The 27,414-nt window shown below is 45.5% G+C and overlaps 2 long non-coding RNA genes across 4 annotated transcripts in view; one reads left to right on the top strand and one right to left on the bottom strand.

The window, feature by feature from the left end:
* LOC147573425 (uncharacterized) overlaps window positions 1–27,414 on the bottom strand; it is a 783,429-nt gene that overhangs the window by 158,034 nt on the left and 597,981 nt on the right. The gene's annotated exons all lie outside the window — the stretch shown is intronic.
* LOC147573427 (uncharacterized) lies at window positions 6,345–25,944 on the top strand. Of its 2 annotated transcripts, XR_015244764.1 has the most exons (5): window positions 6,345–6,519; window positions 19,048–19,249; window positions 20,455–20,516; window positions 20,995–21,185; window positions 25,366–25,944. It is a non-coding gene; the product is annotated as an uncharacterized LOC147573427 (long non-coding RNA). The 2 variants fall into 2 exon arrangements; XR_015244765.1 differs by lacking the exon at window positions 20,995–21,185.

The following is a 27,414-nucleotide window of genomic DNA, read 5'->3' as shown; positions in this document are numbered from 1 at the left end:
GTTTGTGAGAATTTCATGAAATTTTGTGAGATCAGTTTGGAAAATGCCAAAGACTGTGTGAAGATTAGCCATCATGAAAACTGTTGCCACAATTAGGTTTACAGTTATCCTCTCTTCACTGATTCTCTGCAGACTCTAAACTTTTGTGGTACAGTAAAACCTTGGATTGCAAGAAACTTGTTCTGTGGGTCCTCTGCAAGACGAGCAGACATTTCTAATAGATTTTAACTTGATAGATGAGCAATGTCTTGCAACATGAGTAGGTCACGTGATCACAACTGAGCCAATGGTTCCTGACATTTGCTTGGAGAAGCAAGTGCTTTGGATTACAAGCATATTTCTGGAATGAATTATGCTCGCAAAACAAGGTTTTACTGAACTTTTTTTCCCTCAACTTTACTATCAGCGTGACAGCAGCAGCAATATGCCCACTATTTAAACACAAGTGTCCATCACTACCCCCAAGATCACGCTCTCTCCTAACACAGTACTTTGCAAACTTGAAATGTGTAGGTCAATCATTTGGAAAATTCTATTAAAAGGCAGATTCTGATGGGGGAGGTAGGAGGTTTAGGGGGAAGAAGGGGAGGAGGTACTCAGCTTTTGTATTTCCAACAGTCCAAGGGGACCTCGTTGTGGTGAAGCTGATGCTGTTTCGCTGACCACCCTTCGAGGAGCACCTGGCCTTAGTGTAAATAGTGTAAGGGATGGACTTTTCTTGAAGACTAGCTAAAAAATGAAGGGGCATCAAACCAACACCTATAGGTCAAATCCAGCCCGGGTGCCTCTTTTGTAAATAAAATAGTAACCACATCCACTTATTTGCCTATTGCCTACACTATGTATAACACAGCTACACCTATTTATTCGCAGATTGTAGAAGGCTGTTTTTGCAGGAAAGCAACAGAGTAGTTGTGGCAAAGACCACATAGCCCACCGTACTGGAAAAGAGATACACTCAACTTAAAATCAAACACATTTCTTTACGCAGGATATTTTGCGTAAATATCCTGGGGCCAGGCCCACTGAATTACTTGAAGAAAGTTTTTGCCAATCCCTCTCCACAGGAGGACTGTAGATCAGGTCTCCCTGGGTTTCCCTGCTGGGGGAAGAGACCCCCCGGCCCCCATCCCTGAGGCCTCATGCAGCTGGCAGAAGCTGACAAGTGTGCAGGGTCCAAGGTATTCTAGAGGAGCTCAGCTGGCCCAGGCTGTGTCCCAAGACGTGGCCAACCATCCCTCAGGGGGCCAGTTCATTTGAAGCTGGGCCACCACGCAGAGGATCCACTGTTACAAGGCTGACCATAAGTAACTGAGTCAGCCCCTGTTCCTGAAACATTTTATGGTCCCATAGACTCTTAGAGCCAAGCTGCGTCTCAAGGTCCTCTGCTCTGATCCCACACAGGAGTTCAAGGTTCTGACCAGGGGACTCCAGCCTCTGCTTGAACACTTCTGATGGTGGAGAGCTCACTACCGCACATTTTCAGGAGAGTTATGTTAGCCAAGTTCACACCTGCTTCCATGTAGAACCCACCCACTGACTATTGTTAAGTCTTCTCCTAGATGATCTCCAAGAAGTCCCTTTGCCACAGCGAGCCTCAGTCCCTTGCGTTTCAAAAGGGGAGGACCTAACCGAACAGGCAGAATGGGTGTGAGGGTCGGTGGGCCAGTGCTTGTGAGGCCTTCATCTGCATTATGTCTTGATGTTCACACCAGCCGTGTGACAGGGAGATTCCTCATGCTCATTTTGAAAATAAGAAAGCAGGGGAGCCTGGGTGGCTCAGTCCCTCAAGTGTCTGACTGTGGCTTAGGTCATGATCTCATGGTTTGGGAGTTCAAGCCCCATGTTGGGCGCTGTGCTAACAGTGCAGAGCCTGCTTCAGATTCTCTCTCTCCCTCGCTCTCTGCCCCTCCCCCACTCATGCTGTCTCTCAAAAATAAATAAATATTTAAGAAATAAATAAAAATAAGGAAGTTGAAGCTCAGAAGGGTGCACTGAGGGGTGTGGAGGCGGGGAGGGCTTCAAATCCAAGCACACCTGCCATAAACTCGGGGTTCTGTGGGGCTCCTCACTTGCCTCTCAGGAATGTAAGAAACACACTGGGGACAAGGACACCCTCAGGCCTCCCAGTTCTGGACTCAAGGATCCCTAAATGGGCCCCCAAAGGCTTGAAATCTATCAGGTCCATCTCAAACTCCCTTCGTTAAGAGAAATGAAATGTTTTATCAACTTCTTCGACAGACAATCTGATTTCCTTCCCTGTCGCCACTTATCATTTCCTCCCAGCTACTATTGAGGTCACAGCTTCAGAGACTGTTAGATGTCTGTCACGTGGAGTATTATTGCCCCCATTTTTCACCCAAGAGAAGCGGACTGACGCTTGCTGCAATCGCGGGGATGGAGTCACAGCTGTCTGTGCAACCGCGTGTGAGGGGGCAGCGTGCACACCTCCCACACTGTGGGGTGACGGAGCACGGGGCCGACTGACCCACTGGGCACCGCAGCGAGGCTGGGAAGCCAGGGAGAGCGACAGGAGGGAGGGGCGAGTCCTCAGGTGCGTCCATGCCCCCTGGTGCGCACAGCTGGCCGGCCGCCCTGCCCCCGCCCACCTCTTTTGAGGCAACAGCACCTACCTCTCACCGGAGTTCTGCAGTCCTTCCTTCCTGCCGTTGTCCTTGGCTCCAACCAGGTCCTCTGCAAGCCTTTTCCCACAGTGAGATTTTTCTCAGCTGCCCATCTGATGTCACACCCCTGCTCCAAATCCTTCAGTGCCTTCCCACTGGTCCAGGATAAAGTCCAGACTCCGCGACATGTGGCAACAAGGTCTGTTCCACCGGACTTCTGCCTGTGGGGGATCCCCGCCCATGACCGTGGCCCTGGTGTGCTCAGGTCCAGCAGTCAGGGGTCCTGTTCGCTTCCCCCAGGTGGTCAGGCTCCCTCTGCTGGAACCCTCCTTCCAGCTCACCAAGATGACAGATTAAAGACGGCCACATATTCTTGGATGCTTCTTCATCAGCAAGTGGAGGGGGAGATCTTTGTCCTCTTCCCCTGAAGCTGGGGAGCCTTTGTGACCACCTTGACCAGTGGGGCTCAGGGGAAGCGACACCTTGCCAGCTCGTGGCCCCCGGCCTTCAGAGACTGGCCCTTGCCAAGTCCTCTCTCGTGGAGCCCTGAGGTGCCTTGTAAGAAGACCAACTACTTTTCTAGAGAGACAAGACAGGACACATGGACAGTCCTTGAGACCATATAGAGAGGCCGGCTCCCTGCTGTCCCCACCAAAGCACTAAGCACGTAAGGGAAGCCCTCTCAGACTCACCAAACCTGACTAATTTCCAGCTGAGTGTTATCAAACGGCCTCAGGACCCCATGGAGAACAACCACCCAAACAAGCCTTGACTCACAGAACGGGGAAACAGAGGAAAATGGTGGTTGTGTGAAGCCACTGAGGTGTTGGGGCAGTTCATCATGCAGTAACGGCCCAGACATTTTCTCTCCCTTCCTTTTGTTGACTAATCTGCATGTATCCTCTAGCTCAGATGTCCCTTCCTCGGGAAAGCTTTCTCTGATGATGAATCTGTTTTAGGTGCCTCTACTTTGGGTAGGTGTTCCCATAGAAACCCACCCCCATCAGAACACACAGAGTTGCTGGCTTCCCACTCCCCCTACCTTACGAGGCCCCAGGAGGTGAGGATCCCCTGCTTGCCTGCCTCAGCACTCTATCTCCAGCAGGGAGCCCAGTAGCTGCTCAATAAAGATTTCACGAGTGAGTTAATGAACAAATAAATGGAGTCACCTGAGATAGCTACGAAGTTCCTAATTAGTGGTGAGAGGTGAGCTACAGACAGAACCAATTTTTTTAATTTTTCTGAAATGTTTCTTCATTCATGTTTTTTTCCTTTTGGCGGGGGAGGGGAGAGAGAGAGAGAAAGAGCATGAACAGACGAGGGAGGGGCAGAGAGAGAGGAGGAGAGAATCCCAAGCAGGCTCCTTGCTGTCAGCACAAAGCCCGACATAGGGCTCGAACTTACAAACCGTGAGATCATGACCTGAGCTGAAAGCAAGAGTTGGATGCTTAACCAAATGAGCCACCCAGGCACCCCAAACCAAACTTGTCAAGTAGTCCCAGCAAGCAGGGTTAAATGACTCTATCAAGACTGTGAAGGAAGTAATGTATAAATTATGTCCAGCCCCAGGCAGTTGGGTAGATAGATATTCCAACAAAAATATAATGAGCTACTATGTGGCCATTAAATGTCTCCATATGTGAAAAGCAATTGCTAACAATATTATGTGATAAGACAGTTGACAAGTCCCCACCCAGACCCTTGCACTCAGCTGAATCCCAGACCTAGTTTATGCGTTCATTCATTCCCACACATTCATTTGTTCAAGAAGCATTTATCAAGGGTCTCCTGTATATGGGACGCTCTGCCAGTCACTGGAGCTGTAAAACAGCAAAAAGCACAGGTTGTGGGACCATGAGAGCCCCGCACAGACTCAGCGCTGATCGGGGAAGGCTGTCTGTCCCCTTGCAAGCACCTGGCGGGAGGAAAGCGCGCCAGGGAGAAAAACCCCTTCTGCCCTTGCTCTGGAGTCGCCAAGGATTATATATTGCTCGTGGCTGTAATTATGAAATTAAAAGCAGCTGGGGAGTGGGGATAAAAAGGGAGGTATCCTCAGTGGTGGGGCAGGAGCAGATGCTTCTTAGGAGGGAGAGAAAGCCCCTGGGCAAAACCCAAGGCCTGCAGTGAGGGCGGAAAGCTGGGACCTGTTAACGAGGAAAAAATGAAAAGCTTGAGGCAAAACCCAGAGTTAAGGCTTAATTAAGAAAGCAGGCGTTTTAGGTTCACACAAATAAGCAAACAGAATCCCCTCAGCCCTTCCTGATCATCACCAAGTAATTGCTTTAAAGCTGTGGTTTGCTCTGCTTGGGCAATCCTTAAATACATGTGGATAAAAGTAAGGAAGGTAGAGTGAGTGGAGAGCAGGCTGCCTGTCCCTTGACGGCCGGGTCCTGGCGTGGCCCTCGCTGTGCGGGACCTGGACGCTGCCAGCCCGCGCGGGGCCTCTGTCTGCCTCCCCGCCCCGCACCGCCAGGGCACGGAGGGAATGTATAAAGGGATCCCGAGTCCTCTCTCATTCTGGAAGTAGGAGGTGCGGTTTGATATAGGGGCACAAACTCTCGCTTTGAGAGCCCTTTGGGGTTCCCGTGGAATCTCCATCATGTACCACCCGCGTGATGTTAGGCACAGCAGGTTAGGACTTGGAATGGTGTGTCTTTTCACCCTAAAATTGGGGTTTTTACTGCCTGCCTCCGACTTCTGGGAGAATTATGGGAACAAGGTCCACAGCATCAGTGCCCAGGGACACCTTGTTACTGCACGGGACGGCTGATGTCTACCACGGGGTACTGCCCAAACCAACCACTACCAACGACGCTTGCTCAGAGGCAGAGTGGTGCCTTGCAGAAAGGGTGGGCGTGGGACCGCCAGGTGTGGGTACTTGTGGTCCTGTGCGGAACTCTCTTCCTCCGAGCATTAAGCTTGTCTTAGGAGCAACCCCTTCTTCCTCTTCCGGCCCCGCTGTGGTGGAGCCTTCCTCTTGGATGCTGCCCCAGAGCCCCAAGTTCAAGGTTGATTGTCCTGCTACCATCAGAGCCTTTAGGGTGCATCACAAGCACCTACCTCTTTGTCCCTCCACTGGCCCTCTCCTCCCAGGACAGGAAGCTCTGTGAAGACAAGGTCCAAATATGTTTCAACGGACACCGTCTGGCACTTTGTCACAACTCCATGACTGTTACTTAAATCAATTTTTGAGTCAATCCAACCCACCTCCAGGACCGCCACTGGCTAACTGTGTGATTTTATGCCAAGAAAACCACATTACCTTTCTAGGCTCACCTGTGAAATGGCCCCACCTGTCCCCAGTGCCCACGTATTGAATCACCATCAGGCACCATCAATTGTAGGATGCGTGTTGTCTTCTACGTCACTGAGAAAGAAAGGATACTTCCAAATCACTTGGACCTGATGTTTTAAGTCTCTTAAAAGTTATTTTTTGTTGCTAGTTTAAATGCTCTTTTCTATTTAATTGGCAGGTATTTTATCACTCTTGGGCTTATGTATAAAGGGAAAATTATGAGTGGATTAAATGGGTGAAAGTATCCCTAAACCTTCTTCAGATTCAGAGTCACTTTGTGATTCAAAATCATCAGGTAGGTAATGTTTCAAAGAGCACTGCCCTCCATGTCATCAAGATTATAGGTGATGCAGCAGTTCTTAAAAGAATCCTTAAAAAGAACCGAGACATGTTTGCTGAATGTTCCTTCTGCCTTTGCGGTGATGCAGAGCTGGCCTCCTGTTGATGCCTGCTTTCAGAGTATTGCTAAATACCTCTGATTTGGCAATTCTGTCACCCTTTCTGCACAACCATTTGATTCCTGGGGACTCAAAAAAATGATCTCCGCTTCTAGGATTTTCTTCCCAGCCACTGACACCCATCCTGGGAGTTGTGATGCTGGTACGTGCAAAGGCAACACTGTGTATGTCACGATGCTACATGGCCAACAGCAGTGATAAGGTGACATCGGTTATAAGGCACAGCCCAATTTTGAGTTATTAATGAATGAAAAACACATACATCTTGAAACTGATGAATTATAGTACTTCGTGGGATTGATCTCACAATGAAAGCATGACCTTTCTGGAAAGCCTCTAGCATAGAGCCTTGCATATGGTGGGACTGAACACCATGTTCCTTTCTTCACTCTTTCCAGCCCAGAGATGTTTCCTGTGACTATAGGTCTCCGGGCTACGATGAGGGGTTGATGGATGGGGAACTAGTTTTAATACACAGAATGAGCATCTGATGGGGGGTGGGGAAAATATGAGAGGCAATATGGGGCACGGTGTTTCTAAGCCTACATCTGTAACGACCATATAATTTATCATCTAAACAAAGACACTTCTGAGAGTGGAAGAGGTCATTCGTGATAATTTCACTGAGACCATAAGCATAAACTGGGGCTGACCCAGAAGTGCTGGGATGTATAACAACCCACTATATCCCATCTTCCATCCAGAAAGGCAGGCGAAAATCAGATGCAAATTTCTCCGTGCTTGGGCTTTGGATGCCTTTGTCCAAAACCAGGAAGGCCGTGAGGTAATTGATGGGCATGCAAGTACTTTTGGCTCCCATCCCAAGAAGGCTTAACAATAAATTCCAAAACTGGTTAAAATCCGATGCTGCTGCGTTGTGGGAGAGGCTCCCCTTCCCCAACTGTTATTTATGGTGCAGAGAAAAGGCACCGCATTGATGATGGATCTGCTTTTATCAGATAAAAATGGGAGGAACAGTGAAAGATCATGGTGAGATATTGTGCAGAATTTCAGCAGGACACTTTAAAAACGTATATTAGAGAAAATGAATTTTTCACTGGCGAAAATGTATCCATTTACAGTCGGAGCATCCATATATTTATGAGTGTTTTTTAGCCCTTAAAATAGTAACCCAGGACAGAATAACAGAAAGTCTCTTAATAGCCCTAATTTATCAGGCTCGGCGGTTTAAGAAAAATAAATAAAAAGAAATAGAAATGAGAGAGAGAGAGAGAATCTGAAATACTGGAAATGGTACCACTCAAAAGGTGACACCATGTCTATCTTCTTAAGAGAATGAGTCTGAGCCTGAGCAAGCCAAGAGTGGCTTTAAAAGTACCCAAGGTCGGGTCCCCAGGGGGTGAGGGAAGGTGGGGACGAGGACAGTGGTTTGGCCATGTAACCCCATCTCTTTTTGAATGGGCACCTTTGCCCTTGCTTCTTTGAATGCATTTATTTGAGGACTCCAATCGCAATTTCTTACTAGTTTTCTCCATTCTCCTTTCTCTTTCCTTGTCTGATGTTTTCTCTGGACTGTGACCCATTTATATCTGCAACATTGCTTTGGATGCCACGATGCCACACAGTAGACAGAACACAGAAGTTGGGTTCAAATCTCATTTCTGAGACTTTCTGCTGCATGACCTGTGGCAAGTTACTGGACCTCTCTGAGTCTTGATTTACCCCTTCATGAAATGGGGTTGTCACAAAGCCACCAATCCCTTCTTTGCATAACTTTCATCATCACTAGAAACTGTTTCTTAACCCTGGACTGAAGTCTGTCCCCTGCCCCCAAAAAAGGTTCCCTCATCAATTAAAAACACGACTCACAGGGACGCCTGGGTGACTCAGTCGGCTAAACATTGGACTCTTGATTTCGGCTCAGGTCATGATCTCACATGAGATCAAGACCCACATCATGCAGTCAGCACAGAACCTGCTGGAGATTCTCTCCCTCTCTCTCTCTGTCTCTGTCTCTCTCTCTGCCTCTCCCCCACTCACACACGCATGCACTCTCACTCTCTCTCTCTCAAAATAAATAAACTTTAAAAACATGGCTCCTTGTGTTCAACTCTCTGTGACTTCAACCTAGGGAAAACATTTGCAACATAAATGTTAGTTCCCTTAATATATAAACATTTCTAAGAAATTAATAATAAAAGCATAACCCAGGTAAAACAAAAGTAGAAATAACAGGAAAAGGACATGCGCAGGAAATTTGCCAAAAAAAAAAATCAAATAAAAATCATCCAAACTGGTAATTAAGGAAATAGAAATCAAAACAATACCTGTGAATTTTTAAAAGGTCAAAAAGAATTATAATACTAAGTGTTGAAAAACAGTTGCTCAGGGAGCTGTGGAACTAGTGAAACTTCTCTAGGTGGAAGTTAGAAATATCTAGCAAAGGTATAAAATATCTGGAACCCTTTTGACTCTAAAATTTCAGGAAATTCATCTCAAGGACAAAAGTTTTTGGGTTTTTTTTTTTTTTAAGTTTATTTATTTTGAGAGTGAGAGAGCACAAGCAGGGAAGGGGCAGAGAGAGAGGGAGAGACAGAATCCCAAGCAGGCTCCTCACTGCCAGCACAGCCCCAGGCAGGGCTCAAGCTCACAAACCATGAGATCCTGACCTGAGCCGAAACCAAGAGTCAGATGCCCCACCGACTGAGCCACCCAGGTGCCCCTCAAGGATAACAGTTTTTCAAGTGCACAGAGATTTATGTGTAGTGATATTTAGCACATTATTTAAATTATAGAAAATGTGAAAACATTCTACATTTCCAACAACAAAAGATGGGCTATGTAAAACTAAGATAAAGTGTAATTCTTTGCAAACATTTAAAATTATGCTTTGGAGAAAATTAAATAAGAGAAAATGTGCAGAAAACAATTACCAGAAGCAAATACACGGTGGTTATCTCTGGATGGTAGGATAAAGGATGATGGTTCTCTTTAAGTATTTCTGTATTTTGAAATTTTCATTTTGAAGCAAGGAGGAAAGAACAGAGTGGGAAGGAGGAAAGGAAGAGCAAGAGAAAGCTTTGTTTCTGCCATGTTCTCTATTGGATGTGAATCCGAATGTTAGAAATAGTCGGGAGACAGGAGGTAGCATTGGATCACCGTCTTGCTGCTGACATGCTGTGTGAGTTTTTACTTTATCCTTAACCTCTCTCTGCACTGCCGCTTTCTTCCGTGTCAGATGAGGAAAAATGGCCAGGCTCGCTTATGCATCGGGTAGCTGCGATGATCAGAAAGGACGCCAAGCGTGAAGGGGCTCATAAAATGGCCAAGTGCTGTACAAGTCCTGGATAGGGTAATTATTGCCTTCGTTACTGCAATCATTCTCTCCTGCTCCATTATCCTTTGCTGGAGAGCTGCTTGTCGGGCTGTGAAGTGCACTCAGCATTTCCGCATTACACAAAGTGAAGTGCATGCGGCTGCCTGGACCTATTTCGACAGATCTGGCATCCAGAGATAACCAAGCAGACCCCAAAGGCCTCCGTGGCTGCCCGGTGGGAGTACGTGTGGTTCTAAGAGGACCAACTTGGCACCGGCAGACCTAGACTGGAGTCCAACTTGTCCATGGTAAGCCACGCGAACTGAGACAACTCGCTCCACCTGCCTGAGTCCCAGTCACTCACCTGTGAAATGGAGACAGTAATACCAGTCCTAATTCTATCACGTGATCATCGGGAGGCTGCCTCCCAAGCATGTGTGTGATTCTCCATGACCACCAACGCATGCAAGTGGATGTAACACCGAGAGTGCTCTGTAATCTGGGCCATCGTGTGTCAAGTTCACACCCTACAGGACATAGTTCCTCTTGAAGTTAACAAGCAATACGTGAAACACAGGCTCTGTGAGCAAAGTTTGCAGAATCACTGGATTTTAAACAGTAATGACACTTATAGTAGAACAGGTTTCTGTAAGACTTCTCAAAGGCTTTAATATGCTCTTGTCTGTGTGAATCTCCAAGAGCAGGTTAAATTTCCTAAAGACCTTTGACCATGGAATTCTGATTTTATGCAGCATCTAGCTTATGCTCCCTGACACAAACCTGGCAGAGGTTGACCTGAGACAAAATGAACTACAAAGGCCCCAGCTGGGTTCTAACCTTGTATCTTGGCTGCTTTTTACTCCTGAGTCCTTTCATCCCGACCCTAAGATGTAGCAGCATCTCAACTCTGGAAAGGAAATCTCTCTCTTACCCATTTATACACGTTAATGCCAACACAGCCTACCCTCTTACCCATCACCTTCTTATTAATTATTTGTTCTGGATTAACCAATCCATTGATTCCTCCATTCTTTCAACCACCCATCAATCCATGTCTGTCTGTATATTCATTCCCATTTAACAGACTGAAAATCAGAAACTCAGAAAGATGACATAATTTGTCTCAGATATGTAGCGTTTAGATTCAAATCTAAATATATGTGTTTCTGAGGTCGACTAGGAAGTACGGCAGCCCCCCAGCTCCCCACTACTCCCAGAGGCCCCACAGCCCAGATAGTCAGGAAGCCCCATCAAGACTGACATCCAAGAGCACCAATGAGTCGTGGAGTAGTAGAGAGGAATCTGGTGAGGGGAAGGGAGTTGGAATGGGTGAGAAATGGTCTTCATCATTCTGGTGTACTGGGGTAATAATCAGATTGTGGACTTGGGGGCCAATGACATTTCAGTTAGAATCCATGATCCAAGTTTACTAGCAATATACCCTCACTGAGCCTTGGCTTTCTTCTCAATAGAGTATGACGCTACCTGTCTTGTGGGAAGGCTACAAGAAGCCAACGAGCTAATGTGTATAAAGGCACTGAAGCTCTTGGCCAAGTACATGGTGAGTAGCACCTGGCCTCATTTTATCCCCAGTTGATATGGCCTGGGTACCACTCATGGAGTCACCATTTACTGGATGCCTACCATATGTCAAGTGCAAAGGACAAGAGCAAGGACAAAACCCAGATTCATCCCTTGGAGGAGACCAGAGCCCGTTTGACCTCCTTCACATCTCTGCTTTTCTGGGCAGGGAGGGTTTGGTACATCAAGAGACTTCTTTACAAGCTCTGCAAAATCAGCTAAAATTTCCAAGTGTTTGTGTTTGATGAAAAGATTGTCAGAGAGAAGTTCATAAACCCCGAGGAAAGAACAACCAAGTTCTAAGAAAGTGTTACTATTATTAATAACAAGGGCAGCAACAACAACCTGACCAAAGCCATGTTATGTGCTTTTTAATGGTATCTTCCCCCAAATTCAGTTTTTATTCGGTAACCAATACCAAATAGGCAGCCTTTCTGAGGCATCCCTAGAAGACCCTGCATACGTTGTCCTTTTCTCTCTTTGTTCATTAAAAGAAAAGGAAGAAGAACGTGTTTCTTGTCGAGGACTGTCCTGTGCTGCAAAGGGCACTGGATACAAGGATTGTTCTAGTTGAGGACATGAGGAGCAGAAAAGCTTGACTAATTATGTTGCTAATTACTTGAAGCATCTTCCATTTGACAATATAATTATGCCAGTGTAAGGTGAGATGTCTCAATTACTGAATAAAAAGAAAGGAATGCCCCCTCCCCACTACTCTTCCCTTTTCTGTTATTCAGGGTGGATTTTAAAAACTCTCTCTCAACTCAGAGGTGATTTACCAAAAAATGAGGCCCCACCCCTTTCTCTTAAGCCATCACAGGACATGTAAGGTCTGATGAGCCGCCCCACACACACAGCAGGACTTCTATAAATAAATGAGGTTTGCTCAAAGGAAGTAGACCTTTCAGTGACTACCCAACCACTCCATTGCTCTAGGTTAAGGTTCAATTGTCAGCAGGGTGTGGCTTCCTGCAGGATCTTTAAGAGTGTTCCAGAAGGATCAGAAATGTGAAGACAAACAGTGCTTTCTTGTGGTCAGGGTCTGAACACACCACAGTGGAGGTGGACATCACTTCTGAGATGCCCCCAGTTGACCAGGTTGGTAACCGCAAGATGGGTGCAGGGGTAGAGAGATAGAAAAAAGTCAGTAGAAATACAGAATGATGAGCAAAAGGTTATCGGAATTCCTGCACCAAGCAACTTGTCATGTTGATGGTGAAGCAGCCTTGACTCCTCTCTTCAGCCTCTTGAATCGGTTTCCTAAGTGGTAAAATAACCCATTGGGCGAACAGCTTGCTATTCAATGTGTGGTCTGTGGACCAGCTGCATCGGCGTCACCTGGGGGCTTGTTAGAGCTGCAGAAATCCCAGGATTCTCCCCAGGTTTAACTGCATTTTAGAAAGATATCCTAGGTAATTCATGTACACAGTGAAGTTCGAGAAGCCCTGGAATAGCAAATACTTCTGACGTACTTCCTTTGATCATTTCTCAAAAAGACAATCCCAAATGAACACATATCCACAGGTCCTTGCTTCCACATACAGTCAACCCTTGAACAACACTGAGCTAGGGGTTCTGACACCCTCCTGCAGTCAAAAATCAGTGTATAACTTTTGATTCTCCAAAACTTAACTACTATATATATTTTTTAAGGTTTATTCATTTATTTATTTTGAGAGGAAGAAATAGAGTGTGCATGCACAAGCGGAGGGGGGGGAGAGAGAGAGAGAGAGCGAGAGAGAGAGAGAGAGAGAGAGAGAGAGAGAGAATCCCAAGCAGTTTCCACACAGTCTGACCAGAGCCCGGCACAGGGCTCATACCCATGAACCACAAGATCATGACCTGAGCTGAAATCAAGAGTCAGAGGCTTAACCCACTGACCCACTCAGGCCCCCCCCCTTCAAAACTTAACTACTAATAGCTGGCTATGACCAGAAGCCATATTGATAACATAACAGTTCATTAACTGATATTTTATACTATATTCTTACAATAAAGTAAGCTAGAGATAAGAATACATTATTTTTTTTAATGTTTATTTATTTTTGAGAGAGAGAGAGAGAGAGAGAGAGTCGGGGAAGGGCAGAGAGAGAGGGAGACACAGAATCAGAAGCAGACTCCAGGCTCTGAGCTGTCAGCATAGAGCCCGACACGGAGCTCAAACCCATGAACTGTGAGATCATGACCTGAGCTGAAGTCAAACGTTTAACTGACTGAGCCACCCAGGTGCCCCAGAGGAAAAAAAAAAAAAAAACATAATTAAGGAAATCATGAGAAGAAAACACATTTGCAGTACTCTCTGCTGTATTTATGGGAAAAAATGCTCATATAAGTGGACCGGAGTAGTTCAAGGGTCAACTGTATCTCTAAAAAGACCCTGAGAGACCAAATCACTGACAAATATGTCATCTCTGATTGGTACTAGCTACCTAGACTGTGGTGTAGATAAAAGATCATGAGGTAGGATTAAGACCCAGGAAGAAAGAGTTCTGTGATCAGTTAGTAATGTCTGCCATAGGCACAGGCCACAAATGGCAGGTGTAGTCAGTTATATTTTAATGAGTTACATCTTAAAAGAGGACTTGAGGTTTGGGTGTTTATGGGTAAAGACCATGGGAACTAACTGACCTGGATTCTATTTTTGATTTCAGACCTCAGATGGAGATGCTGAACTCAGATCAGTGAAGGACCTTATTGCCCTGATGTTCTTTAATCCCAGTGATCTATGATCACATGTATAGAGTCCTATCACATATGCTCATGCTCTCACGAAAACAGATTTCATTCCTGTGTCACACAAACATAGCTTCCCTTAAAACCAGAGCCCTCCTCTTAAATAATCACCTGGTGGTGCCTGTGGGGGTGGGGGGGGGGAGACAGCGGGGGTTGAGGGATATGGGGAGGAGAGCTGCCAAGCACGCTGGTCTGAAGCAGGCCCCAGCCCGCCACCTCCGCTAGGCATCTGTTTCCAATGAAGCTAAGGAAATGCCTAACCCCACTCCTGCATTCTCTCATCATTGCCCTGGTCTCGCCTCCACACCAGCCTCTCCCCTGTGCGGGCTCTGAGCCAAGCCCCAAATCCCCATGGGCTCTCAGGGGCCAGGAAGCAGAACAAGGCCTCACTCCCTGACTCCTCTGGAAGCGGAGGAGGGGCTGTGCTAAAGGTCCCTAAGGGGAACACCCACCCTTCAGGGTGTCTGAGGTCTGCTGGAGGTGAGCCAGACCTCTCAACGTGGCTGTGTGTCAGGGCAAGAGTTTTAAATTGAACTCTCAGTGATGTGGCTTTTCTAGAGATACCTGCCCACATGTATCAGGAAAACCACATGCTACTTTCCAACACTGCAAATGGGGGGGGTGAAAGTGCACCTAGAAAGTCTTAGGAGAAATGCAGTGGCTTTCAACTAGGGGCAATCTTGCTCCTCTGGGGGCATCTGGCAATGTCTGGAGACATTGGGGGTTGTCATAAGGGGAGAGGGCAGTGTTACTGTCCGGGGGTGCTGGTAAACATTCTGTGATGCACAGAAAGCCCGCCACAACAAAGACATTATCCAGCACAAAATATCAATAGGGTTGAGAAATCCTGCTGTAAGACAACTTGGGGACTACCAAGCATATCCCTCTGGTTCACAGATGGGACAACTGCAGGCCACAGAGGAATGCATACTTGCTCCGGATGGCAAGCTAGTAGTGGAACTAAAACAGGGGCTCTGATCCCCTTGTCTGCCCAGCTGCAAACTCAGGGAACCTGGAGAGTGAAGAAGAAAACTGGCCCTGAGGATAGGCCCTGCCCAGACTTGTAGAGAAGGAAGAAGAAAAAGAATAGTTATGGGAATGATGAGCCTTAACATATGACCACACCCAGCAGCAAAACGTCAGTGGCTCTCCTGGACTCACTCAGATTAGCCAATCCTTCCTCCTTATTGGGAATTAAAAAGGAATGGAAAGAAGGCATGAGTGTGGTGGAAGGGAGCCAAGGAAACTACATCTAATCGATGCACACTGTGGGCCACAAAATACCCAAACAATAGGTAATTTGTTGTCTTAGTTATTTGCAGAGGAAGCCTCCAACTTTTCCCTCTAGAAAGTGATTTGTAGGGCACTATTGAGATGCATTCAGGTATATCACTAGTCTCAGGGAGTAAGTTCCACTATCATTCTGTGCCTCCAATGTGAAATCCCATCGTGAATCAGGTAAGAGGAGAGCCATCCCATACCCATGATCCTGATTCAATATTGAAGTCTGAGTCAGACTATGTCAGAGCAACTGCTTGGTTGTCTTGCTTCAGAGTTATTCTAATTACTCCCCTATTGTGACAGCAGTGCCTTGAGAAGGAGTTGAAGCAGATGGGAGCATTGACATGAGCCCCCATCCCGTGAACTCCATCTGGTTAAGACTCTCCACTGTCAGTCTGTCCAACCCAACCAACTATCCCATGTCATCCAGAGATCTGTTTATTACAACTACCCTAGTCTTACATACACAGATGTGCTTGGAATGTCCATTTTCAAGTGGCCCATTTCCAAATGTCAAAGTTGGAGTTCATTCTGGAAGGGGCTTTTTGAAGCCTGTAGACTCAAAATCTCTCCAGTGGCTCTGACAGCTAGCCCCCACTAATTGTCCTGGCTTCAGCATATCTGGAAACCAGTCCCATTTTTTTTTAATCAACACATTTTCTGATTTTAAAAGCAATCCACATACATTACAGCATACATGCACAAAACAAAATGTCACTTCACATAGCCTCATCAAGAAATAACCAGTGTTAAGTAGTGTGCATACCCTTCTACATTTCTTCCAATATGTGTGTGTGCCTACATCTATATCTATCACTATACACAAACACACGCAAATATTTAAATTTAATCTCACTGCCTGCAGAATTTCATCACCTGCTATGTTATCAAATTATGTATCATAAATTTCTTGCCCTGCCATTAAGTCCTTTTCTACATCACCACTGCATGGCATTCTATCATATCACCCTACCATAATTGACTGAACTCACACTTTATAATCAGGTGGTATTTTTCTCCTGTGGCTACTGCAAATAATTCTGTAATGAACATACAATACACATTTGAGAGCATCTATAGCTTCCTAGGGCGTGTTCCTTTAAGAGAAAGTGTTGGCACGAGATCCATGTACCACTTTTATGACTTTTGAGGCACACCTTCAAATTGACAGGTCATACTTTTGAATATATTGGAAACTTTTGTTTCAAACATGCAGGTATATAAACTCCCATATTGGAAAAATGATTAGAATGACTCTTTTTGCCAAGATTTGGGAAGTTAGGGGGCACCCAGATGGCTCAGTCGGTTGAGTATCTGACTCTTCATTTCGGCTCAGGTCATGATTCCGGGGTCGTGGGATTGAGTCCTGTTTCGGGCTCTGTGCTAAACATACAGCCTGCTTAAGATTCTCTCTCTCTCTCTCTCTCTCTCTCTCTCTCTCTCTCTCTCTCTCTCCCTCTGCCCCTCTCCCCTACTCATGTGCATGCAGCTCTCACTTAAATAAGAAAAAAAGAAAAAAAGATTTAGCAAATTAAGATCTAATTCTAGTCCTGACGCCTTATAACTCACTCAGTGGTTCTACACCGGCCATTCAGTAATTGGCCACTAATGGCCACTCTTTGGCTTTGGAGGATGAGGGTAAAACTTGCAAGATCACATAGGTATCCAATACTATAAATCCACCAATATTATAGCATATATTATTCACAATTCTGTTTCTCCCCATCAGATTTGAAATCCTGAATGGAAGGGGCCACGTATCTTTAATCTCAGAAATCCCCAACACAAGCAAAGTGTTTGCCACAGACTACACATGTATGTTACGGGTTGGAAAGCTGCCATCAACATCTAAACAAACACCTCCATACAATTTACATAGCAAGGACGCCAAGGTCCCCATGAGAGATTCTGCTTAATCAAAAAGGAGACACCATCTCCAGCATGGATCTTAGTGCCAGTCAAGGAAGAAGTGCATTTTTCCATTCTCCCAGACAGAGAAATATGTTTAAATAAAGATATTTCTAGAAAAGCATCATAATTTAAAATACAGAAAAGATAAGAAAATAAAAAGAAGGTAGCTTGTGGTATCTTAGGGTAACCAGCCAAAGGATGACATTTCTCTCCTGGTTTCTAGTACATATTTCTGGGAACAGATTAGGCTGCAAATGGAAATAAGAGTGTGTATCATTCCAGGTCCTACAAAACAGACGGTGAGAGGCAAGTTGGTTCATTTCAAAAACAGAGGGTCTGACTTTGAACTACTTTGTGGTGAATGAACCAACCTTCCTTGCAATGTCTGGCTAAGGCTTCTGTCTACACTGAGTGCCAAGGACATTTAAATGTGTGATATTTGATTTGCTGGGTGCAAAGCTCAGATGGGGCCTGGAAAATCCATCTGTACTCTCATAGCTTTTCAAAGGGAAACAAGGTTATTAGCATTTATGCGGGCTTTAATATCACGGATCAGTCACTGAGAGCGTGAGAAGTCATCAAGTCAATGGGATGGATCCCATGATAAGCTCTCAGGACAGTAGAGAGTATGGTGAATTTTGGCCAAGACTGGAAGGCACATTAGGATCATATTCTTTAAGATGGAGAAAGTAAGCCCCAAAGAAGGAAAGTGACTCACCTGAGATCACCCAGGTAGTTAGACACTTAGCCAAAGCAAACAAATAACCAGAAATACCTGGTCTATTAACTTGTAGGTTATTGCTTTGTCTCTCTTCTCATTTCTGTTTTAGTCTTTTGTTCTCCTTGTCTGTTTCATTTCATGGAAATGTGAAAACTGGTGATAAATTAGAGCATCCATGCCTGACCAAGCATCATTCTTTACTGGCAGAGTTACATAACAAGGGGGTCTTAAAAGACCAATGCTATTTGAGATCTAGGGGACAGTATCCCAAATGGTGGAATGTCATAATAGCAAAGGATACTCTTTTTTTAAAGGTTTCTTTTAATTGTTGTTAATGTGTATTTATTTCTGAGAGGGGGAGAGAGAGAAAGAGAGAGAGAATGAGCATAGGAGGGGCAGAGAGCAAGGGAGACACAGAGTCCAAAGCAGGCTCCAGGCTCTGAGCTGTCAGCACAGAGCCCTATGCGGGGCTCAAACCCATGAACTGCTGGATCATGACCTGAGCTGAAGTCAGATGCTCAACCAACTGAGCCACCCAGGCGCGCCCCACAAAGGATACTCTTTAGGTCAAGAAGACAAGGAATTACAACTCTATGTAGGATTTTAATTAAGGCCATCTCTAAACCTTCTCCTCTCCTCCAGCCACTCTTATTTAGGCCTTCACATATTTTACATGTATGACTTCAATAGCCTGCTATCTCGGGGTCCAGACAGAAAAACAGAAACCACAGAATGTATCTGAACAAGAGGAACTAAAAGCAGGAATTTGGTTATACCAGTGTTGGAAGAGCTGAGAATCCACAGAGGTGACAGAGATTCACAGCAGCAGGAAGTTGCTACCTTCCTTAGATTTCAGGGGCAAAGGGGGGAGATAACATCACTGGAGTCCCGGGTCTGGAATCATGTGGGGGAAGCTGAAATCATGGAAGGCCTATATAGAAAGGAGAGAGACAGAGAGACAGGAACAGAGGGAGACTGAGGGAGAGGGAGAGAGCGAAGGAGGAGGAGGAAGGAAAGGAACAAAGACACAGAATATCCCGGCTTCCCTCTGAAGCTAGGGAACAGGAATAAAAAGACAGGTAAGGGATGGGTTTAGTACCAACAGACCCAACCAAGCCTGATTCAACTCCTAAATTATTTCACTGCCTCTCATCTCTCCCTTGCAGAATCTGCCCACCACAACACTGCCTGAGTGATCGAACACGCAAGCCTGATATTGTCAACCCCACTTTAAATTCTTCTTTGGCTTCTACTGCATTTTGGGGAAATGACCCTCACTTCCAGCCCAGCATACAAGGTTCATCTCCACCTGGATGCATTTAATAAAAGCAGACCAAAGCTACTGAAGTTCTCACTCTGCAAAGGCAGGTATGTTGGGCTGCAGGAAGGAGGTGGCAGGCCGTGAGCCACATGGGCCTGAAGTGATGATGGACGACATGAATGGAGGCCGTTCTGGAAGAAGATGATCATGGGCAGAGAGGGAGAGCACACGAGGTTGGGGCTGGACTTCAAACCACAGTCCCCCGGGTTCTAGCACCCTTCAATAAGAAAATGGATGGGGAGGAAAAAAATTCCTTCTTCACATCTCCCACGTGAATGTGCCCAGCCCCTCTCACATTCCAGGCCTATGATAGATACAGTACGAGGACAAAGACAGAAGTACAACTTAGGTCAAAGAACTAGGCCTTGAGTGCCATACCCAGCAGCCTAGACTTCATTCAGGGGGCAGGTGACATGAGCCCCGCTGTGGGAGGGAAAGCCGGCTCTCCCCCAACCTGGAAGCTTGGTCTGTGTGGGGAGAAAGGGGCATCCTGTGGCATGGGCTGCTGCCCCCTGCCCAGCCTGATGGAGCAGGGCCTCTACCAGCCCCTATCCAAACCCCCTACCCCCACCCCCCGTACTGCTCCCTCAAGGCTGAAGAGTCAATAAACTCAGTTTCTCCCAGAAAGAGTATGTCTTCGGGAAGGCCCTGGGGAATACGTCTGCAAAGTTTAATTTCTGTTGAAGGATCCTGAGTAGGCAAAGAATATGGAAGGAGGGGGAGCGTGAAGAGGAGCGGAAGAAGCAGACATCTGTTTGCTGAGAATTTAACTTATACCAGGACTTTCTGGGCGCATGGTAACCTCATTCGATGCTTGCAACAGCCTTCTGAGCTGGGGAGATAATGAGGGCATGGGTGGAACTCGGAAGAGATCAGGGAGGCCCTGTGATCTCCGATATTTGATTCGTTCAGCAAATAATTATCAAGTGACTCTGGGTGCTGGGCATCGACCGAGGTGCTAGGGACCCAGCAGTGCACATGACATCATCCCTTTCCTCAAAGATCTTTCCGTCTCGTGTTGGAAACAGGCATATTGACAGGACTTTAGAGCCCTTTTTCCAGTGCGTTAACCTCCATTCATGTTTCTGCCTGATCACCTCCAGGAATCAAGAGACTTTACCTCTCAAGAAACTTATCAAACATCCTTAAGCATATGATAAATATTTCTTTTCTTTTTTCATTATGTCTTAAAAATACGAATGCATCTTACAAGTGACACAGGAATTCACGTAGCTGATTTTTTCATTAACAGCAAAAACAAAGAATACAATGTTATTCAATCAATGATGTGGATCGATAGAGCCTTAAATCTGGGTAAGCATGGAAAATGTTTATAACTGAGATGTGTTTGGGGTGGGGGAAGTTTTGGGGGATAAAATTTACAACCCCTCTCTCTGATGATGCATTTGATGCATGACTGTTTTCATAAACATGATCTTAATCACTGTCCCATGTGAGTTAATTAAGGTCATCATGAAAAACAAGCAAAAAAGAAAATCTGCTCCTTAATGTTCTTTAATATGAACATGTAACTCTTGGAGAAGGAAGGTTGTAGATCAATCTAGACTCAAGTCTCTGACCAAAGGCCTAGTAAAGATGGGAATGTGGATACCCATGAGGAATTGCATCTATGCCATTTTCAACAAGAGAACAACGTAGACCATGACAAAATACCCTGTTTTTCCTTTTTCATTTGTTAAGCCACAATCACACTGAAAACATTTCAACTTCTTCCTTTGTTAAACCAAAAGTCAAATCCGTGTAACTTACACAAATTTCCCTAACTTCCTAGAGTCTGAAGACCGAGAACAATATCTAGGTTTCAAAAGGACGCAGAATGTGTTCCAACTTCCCTCTGATACAGTTCTAAATTAAGCGCCGTGGAAGAAAATTTAGATGAAACTTCTTGGGTGCTTTTGCAAAAAGGTTACCCACAAGGCTGTATGCATGACTGGAAATGAGGTGGCTTCAGAAATGCAGCAGGTAGGTCCATCAGAAGGTAGAAACCCCCAGGTCAGGGGAACAGGGGAGACCTGAGCCAAGCAAGCTCATGACAGACCTCCTCTCTCCTCTTCTAAATGGGAAAAGAGGGAATGTGATTTAAAAAAAAAAAAAAAAAAAAAAATCTCAGCCCTGGGGATCTCCAGGGGACATTTGTTTTGATGAGATTTCAGGCCTGATTTTCAAGAATAAGGAGGTGCTAACTATTTGTAAAAGCTCCTAAAACAGCATGATCTCTGGCCCTTAGGAGATTTATCTTTTATTTATACAGAGTATTTTTAAAAACCTGTTACTGTAACAAAGAAGCAACTGAGAGGCTTCATGTAAAAGGCAACACAATGTTTCTAGAGCCTACATCTGAAGCAAATATGTGCATAATATTATAAAACAAATGAGCTGAAGGATAGGTAGAAGGTTTCAGGCAGTCACTTCAATACACATGTAATCTGGCGCTCTTAGGCCACAGGGAAGAAGAATCTGAACACAAGCCATTGTCACTGAGGAACGAGAGCGGTCTGGAGAAGGAAACTGACTTGTAAACATACGTAGTTCAGCTTTGACTGACATGAGATGGGGTAAAGGAAACCATGACTCAGAGGAAAGAAAAGTAGCTACTTCCCTGATGGGATCAATTAAGGCTCTCCTGAAAAGGTGGTTGGAGTTTGGGCTTGAAAAAAAATGCATCCTCTTAACCTCCCATCTATACTAATATATTAGCTATTTATAGCTGCATAACAAATTACCATGAAATTTAGTGGCATAAAATAAAAATAAACATTTATTATCTCACATATTTTCCATGAGGCAAGGGATCTGGGTGCAGCTTTACTGATTGATTCTGGTGCGGGAAGTTTGAGGACGTTACACTCGGGATCGGGCCAGGGTGCAGCTCTCCACGGGCTTGTCTGAGACTGCAGGATCTGCTTCCAAGGCGGTGCACTCACACGGCTGGCCAGCTGGTGCTGGGTGCTGTTGGAAGGCCTCAGTTCCTTATCATGTGGACCTCTCCATAAGGCTGCTAGAGTGTCCTCCAGCATGATGCTGGCTTCCCCAGAGCTAGGGATCCAAGAAAGAGCTAAGCACAAAGTTCAGTATCTTTGGGGACTTAGTCTCCTCAAAAGGTATTGTCGATGATATCCATGATATTCTGTTGACCACACAGGCTGGCCCCATTCTTGTGAGAGGGACCTACGCAAGGGCATGGATACCACAGGTAGGAATGATTGGAAGCCATCTTGCAGGCTGGCTACCACAACCAACCATGATGCCTTAGATGGTGGCACTTGGTTGTTATATTTGGTCTGTAATGATTGGGGATGGAAGTAATGGAGGAAGTTGGGAGTTTTGTTTTGTTTTGTTTTTAGTTTAGTTTTGAGAGAGAGAGAGAGAGAGAGAGAGAGCGAGCGAGCATGAGCTGGGGAGGGGCAGAGAGAGAGAGGGAGACACAGAATCCAAAGCAGGCTCCAGGTTCCAAGCTGTCAGTAAAGAGCCTGACACGGGGCTCAAACCCACAAACTGTGAGATCATGACCTGAGCTGAAGTGGGACATTCAACTGACTGAGCCACCCAGGTGCCCCAGTAACGTGGGAAGTTTGTCCAGTGGTCAGTTAACACCAGCCTTTCAAATCACATAAGCTTTGGTTCAAATCTGGGCCCCATCATTTACTGGCTATATGGCTTCTCTGATGTTTCGGAGGTGAAAGGATCTGGTAAAGCCATATTAGATACAGAGATAGAAGCCATAGTTTGGAACGAGCCCAGCCACACCCAGCTGCCCTGGGTCACTTTCCTGTGAACTGTCATGTGAGGAAGAAGTAAATTCTACTGTACTTAAGACACTGTGTTTTAGGGTCTCTTTGTCATAAGAGCTTCACCCCTACCTTAATACATTAGTTGATACAAAAAGTTTAACCTCTGAATCTAATTTTCTTCATCTGTAAAGTAGGAATAGAAAAACAAACCTCACATTTTTCCTGTGAAGAAAAATAAAATAAGGCATGAAAGAGTTTGTCCAGTGTCTGGCCTGGAATCCACAGACTCGTCATTGTCACACTTGTCCTGTTTGAATTTATGATCAGTGTCAACACACTGATTCAACAACTGTGTGTCTCCATCCACAACAGTATCTCCCAGGGAATTTAGAACCATTTTCTTTGGAGACTCCTTTAATGGGAACTCGGCGGTATTTAAATAAACAAGGCAGTGGCTTCACAGAAAGATTATTCAGTGACTGGTTTGGGGCCAAGATCTGCCATGAACATCTTGTCCTCCCTCATCCTCCGTTTCCAACTCTGGAAAATGAAAGGGAGAGAAGAAGGAAGAGAAGGGAGGGAGGGAGGGAAGGCATAAGATCAATAGTTCTCGAATCCCAAGGGTTCCAGAAAGCAACCACAGGAGCTATGCTATTTCCGGTGTTACGTTTTTGGTTCTGCATAGCATTTTGCTGAGGAAAGTGTTTTACTCTAATGAATAAGTCTGGAAACCACAGATGGACACGATGATCTACAAGGTACTGTCGGGCTCTATGAATCTTTCCTAATCCAGTAGCAGGCACTTCTCCAGCAATAACTCCTGCTTCGAGAATCAAAGAATCCCCCGACTTCTTATACTCTTAGGGGCATGCTGTTTGTCCCAAATGAAATTAACAGAAATTTGACAGGAGTCCAGTGATGGCTTCCTGAGCCAGCTGAATCCGGGCAACGCAGAGAAGTAGTCTGAGCCACGCCATCTAGTGAACAAACCCGGGCAGCAAAACCTCCTCCACTTCCTGCAAGTTCAGGATGGGCTGAAAAGCCTCCTTCCAGATGCAGTGGCAATTTAAATAAAGAATGAAAATGAGGAAATGAATTAGAATGCTGAAATGTCGTCTCCATCCAATGCCCTGGGCCTGAAATGATCAAAACTGTCATTTTATTTTTCTCCTCTCTTAAAATTACTACTTTTAATTTAATTTCTCTTGCTGAAGTTTCTCTGGCCAACTCATCAAATTTTCTATCAGAATTACCCACAGAATTAATTTGTATGCATGGGCATAAAAGAATGGGCTGACAAGATGGGTCACATCCAAATGAAAAGTAAAAAAAATAATAATAAAATAAAATACTATAAAATAAAACCTCCCTCCACCCACACAGTAGATAGAACAGAGGGGTGATGGATATGATGTCCCAAGAGTCCTGCACACATTGGCTGAATCCTTGGCTTCCCTCTTGATGGTGAGTGTCTCATAGCCTCAGCATCAAGCCACGTCCAGTTTTCCTTGCAGAAGCTTTTCATTGGAGGACCAGAGTCTGATGCCAACACTTCTGTGACCCCTGAACCCTCCTCTGCAGGTAGAATCTGCCTTATGAATGAACACCTAGGGAAGTTTTGAATGCATCTGGAAGTCCCAGAGTGCGTCATAAAAAAGAAGTATGGCATAAAAAATAGAGTTGAACCTGATGATGCCCTTTCATCAACAAGATATACATAGTTATGCACCTGTAGGGTCAATTAAATATATTTGTTTATTATAAGGAACTTTGTTTGAGGCAGGGGTGGGGGTAGTAAACACAAGGTCGTCAGGGATCAGTGAGAGAAGTCTAGGCTTCAAAGTCGAGTTCTGGGTCTTTCGAGATTTCATCTACTGATGAATGATCTTAGGCCAATGACAACTTCTCTAAGCTTCCATTTCTTCATATGTAAAACAGAACTTATAACAGTCTCCTTCTTTGGATTCTTTCTGGAACGGTATGAGGTTTAAGAATGAAGTGACTGAAGCATGGGACCTTGTCCCTGGTAATCATGTAATAAAACACTGGTCACCTTGCCCCTGGGGCTGACAGTCCCAGCCCTGTGAAATCTTTCCCCAGTGTGGCTCACTGGGCATGCTCAGGAGTCAGGAAGGAGCTGAGGAAAATGTCACGGAGAAGAGAGGAACCGGTGGATCCCAGCTATGGTGATGTCTGCACCTGTGTTATGGCAACATAAAACACCAACCCACGCTGTGCCCTGATAGCAGAAGCTGTCACTCAATGCCTGGATGTGCAGACGCTCAAAAAATGCTTGTAGAGTTCATTAGAAATTACTGTTATTTGTAAACTGGATCTTTATATAAAGTTTTATATTTATTAAGTGCTCCAATTCAATCAGAAAACATTTATTTTGCATTTACTTTGTGCAGGCATTGGGCAAGGACTGTGAGAAACAGAGATGAACCAGGGCGCCTAGCCTCAAAAGGCTCACAAAATGGGATCCTCTTACAATGGGCCTAATGTCATATTCGCAGTGAGAAATAACAGGAAATAATTGTACGTGAAACCACTGAGAAGGCTTTCCAGGGAGCATGTGCTTTCAAGGGCGGATGGAGTGAGGGACTTGAGGGCACATGAGGAAACTCTCGCAGCCAGAGGGAACAGAGCATGCAAAGGGATTAAGAACTTGTCTGGTACGTTTGGGGAAGAGCCACAGAATCAGGGGACTGGAATCAACCATGCAAGAAGAGAGTCTGTGGTAACCAAGATGAGAAAGTTGGCTGAGTCAGGAGCTGAAGGAAGGCCCTCAGGAACCAGGCTCAGTAGGAGAGCCCAGGTGAGCGGGGACCTGTCAACGCTTCCAAATGGTGAAGGTGGTTTGTTCTGACTGGAGGTTTGGTTTCCATAACCTGCCACATACACTGTCTCCAAACAGTTGTACGGCCGTAAATTTCCAGGGTGGCCCAGTGAATGGAGTCCATGAAATAAATAATAGGAAATCTTTGTCAGCTGATTTGCACAAATTTACATAAATACGTTGTTGTGCTTTAGTTGAGTAGATGCTAGGAAACACGCAGAACAAAAATATGAGTTCCTGGGGCATTTTCTCATCACGTACAAAAAGAATCACCTGAAAGCTTATTTTCAGAGAAACCAAATGTGGGACCCAGGGCTCTGAATTTCTGGCTCCTAGAGAATCAGGAGAAACTTGAGGACTTTTAGCTCTCTCCCCGAATCCTGTGGGCCGCAGGCGCCAGGGCTCCATCTCTGGTGATGGATGGAGAGGTCACCCTTCGTGGCCAGCACGCAGACATCCATCCCCAGGCAATAGACAGAGCTGCTTCCTGGATTCTGTCCATTTTCTACCATGTTAGGAAATTCATCTTGAGAAAGCACATTCCTTCTGAGTTCACCCCGTGATTACCATTCTGAACAAAAAAAAGAAAGAAAGAAAGAAAAAATAACCTCGAAGATGAAATTTCTTCTTGTGCCTCTGCCCATTGCAACTCCAGTTGGTTTTCATTTATTTCAATGTGTACTTTGGAACCCGAGCCCCAAGCTTTCCCAGTTAACTCCCGCCACCTGGGGTACATTAAGTGTGGGGGGGGCAGGGACTCTGGCTCGTCCCCTGCTCCCACCTCTTTCTCCACATTGTAAAAACAGATTGTTAAAAAGGTGGCCCCCGTGTGCACAGAGTGAGAGGGGAAGAGAGTGAGCCCTTGCTGCTGGGCTGCGTTAAGCAAAAGGCTTGGGGGCCATGACCACCTTCAGCCAGGAATTGCAAACCCCAGGGCCAGGCAGGGTGATGGGTCCCTGAAACAACCCCCTCTGTTTGGATCACTTTTGGGGGCGAGTCTAATCAAGATGGGATGTGTGACTCCAAAACAGCTGGGAAGCATTACAGGTCAAAAGTTTAAATCAAGTTAAGAACCGTCGGAATGTGCAAACCCTGCCGTTTCTAATCTCTGCCTCCTCCTCTAATCTGCACAATTGTGGATAAAATGTCTTGGTCGGGCTGGTGTTGACACATGGGCTCAGGCAGGTACATTCGTGAAGGAAGGACTGGGGAGGATGTCCGAGAGGTAGCTTATTTCCTTGCAAAGTGAAGATGGGCCAATCCCAGGTGCGAATGTAAACAAGGGACATGCAGAGTCAAGATACCGAAGCTGAAAAGATCATTGCAATTCACTCAAACCCATTTACTACTAGTGTGAAAATAGGCCCAGAGAGGTTAATGTCCAGCTCAAAGTCACACAGCACTTTGTAGCTATGCACTGTAAAGGTGAACATTGTTAGATCACGCTACACCCCCTGCCCAAAACCCAGTGGCTTCTGCTTGCCAGGGAGATAAAATGAAATTTCTCTGGTCTATGAAGCTTTGGGTGGTCTGGCTCCTACCCACTGCTCTGTTTGCTGGGACCACACCCCACCTTTTCCACCATCCTTCTGGCATATTAGTTTCTTCTTGGTTCCATAGA

The sequence above is a fragment of the Puma concolor genome, chromosome E2 (genome assembly GCF_028749965.1).
Source record: "Puma concolor isolate L17-30 chromosome E2, mPumCon1.1.hap2, whole genome shotgun sequence".
Lineage (NCBI taxonomy): Eukaryota > Metazoa > Chordata > Mammalia > Carnivora > Felidae > Puma > Puma concolor.
Note: the sequence above shows the minus strand (reverse complement) of the source record. Positions and strands in the feature narration are given on the sequence as shown.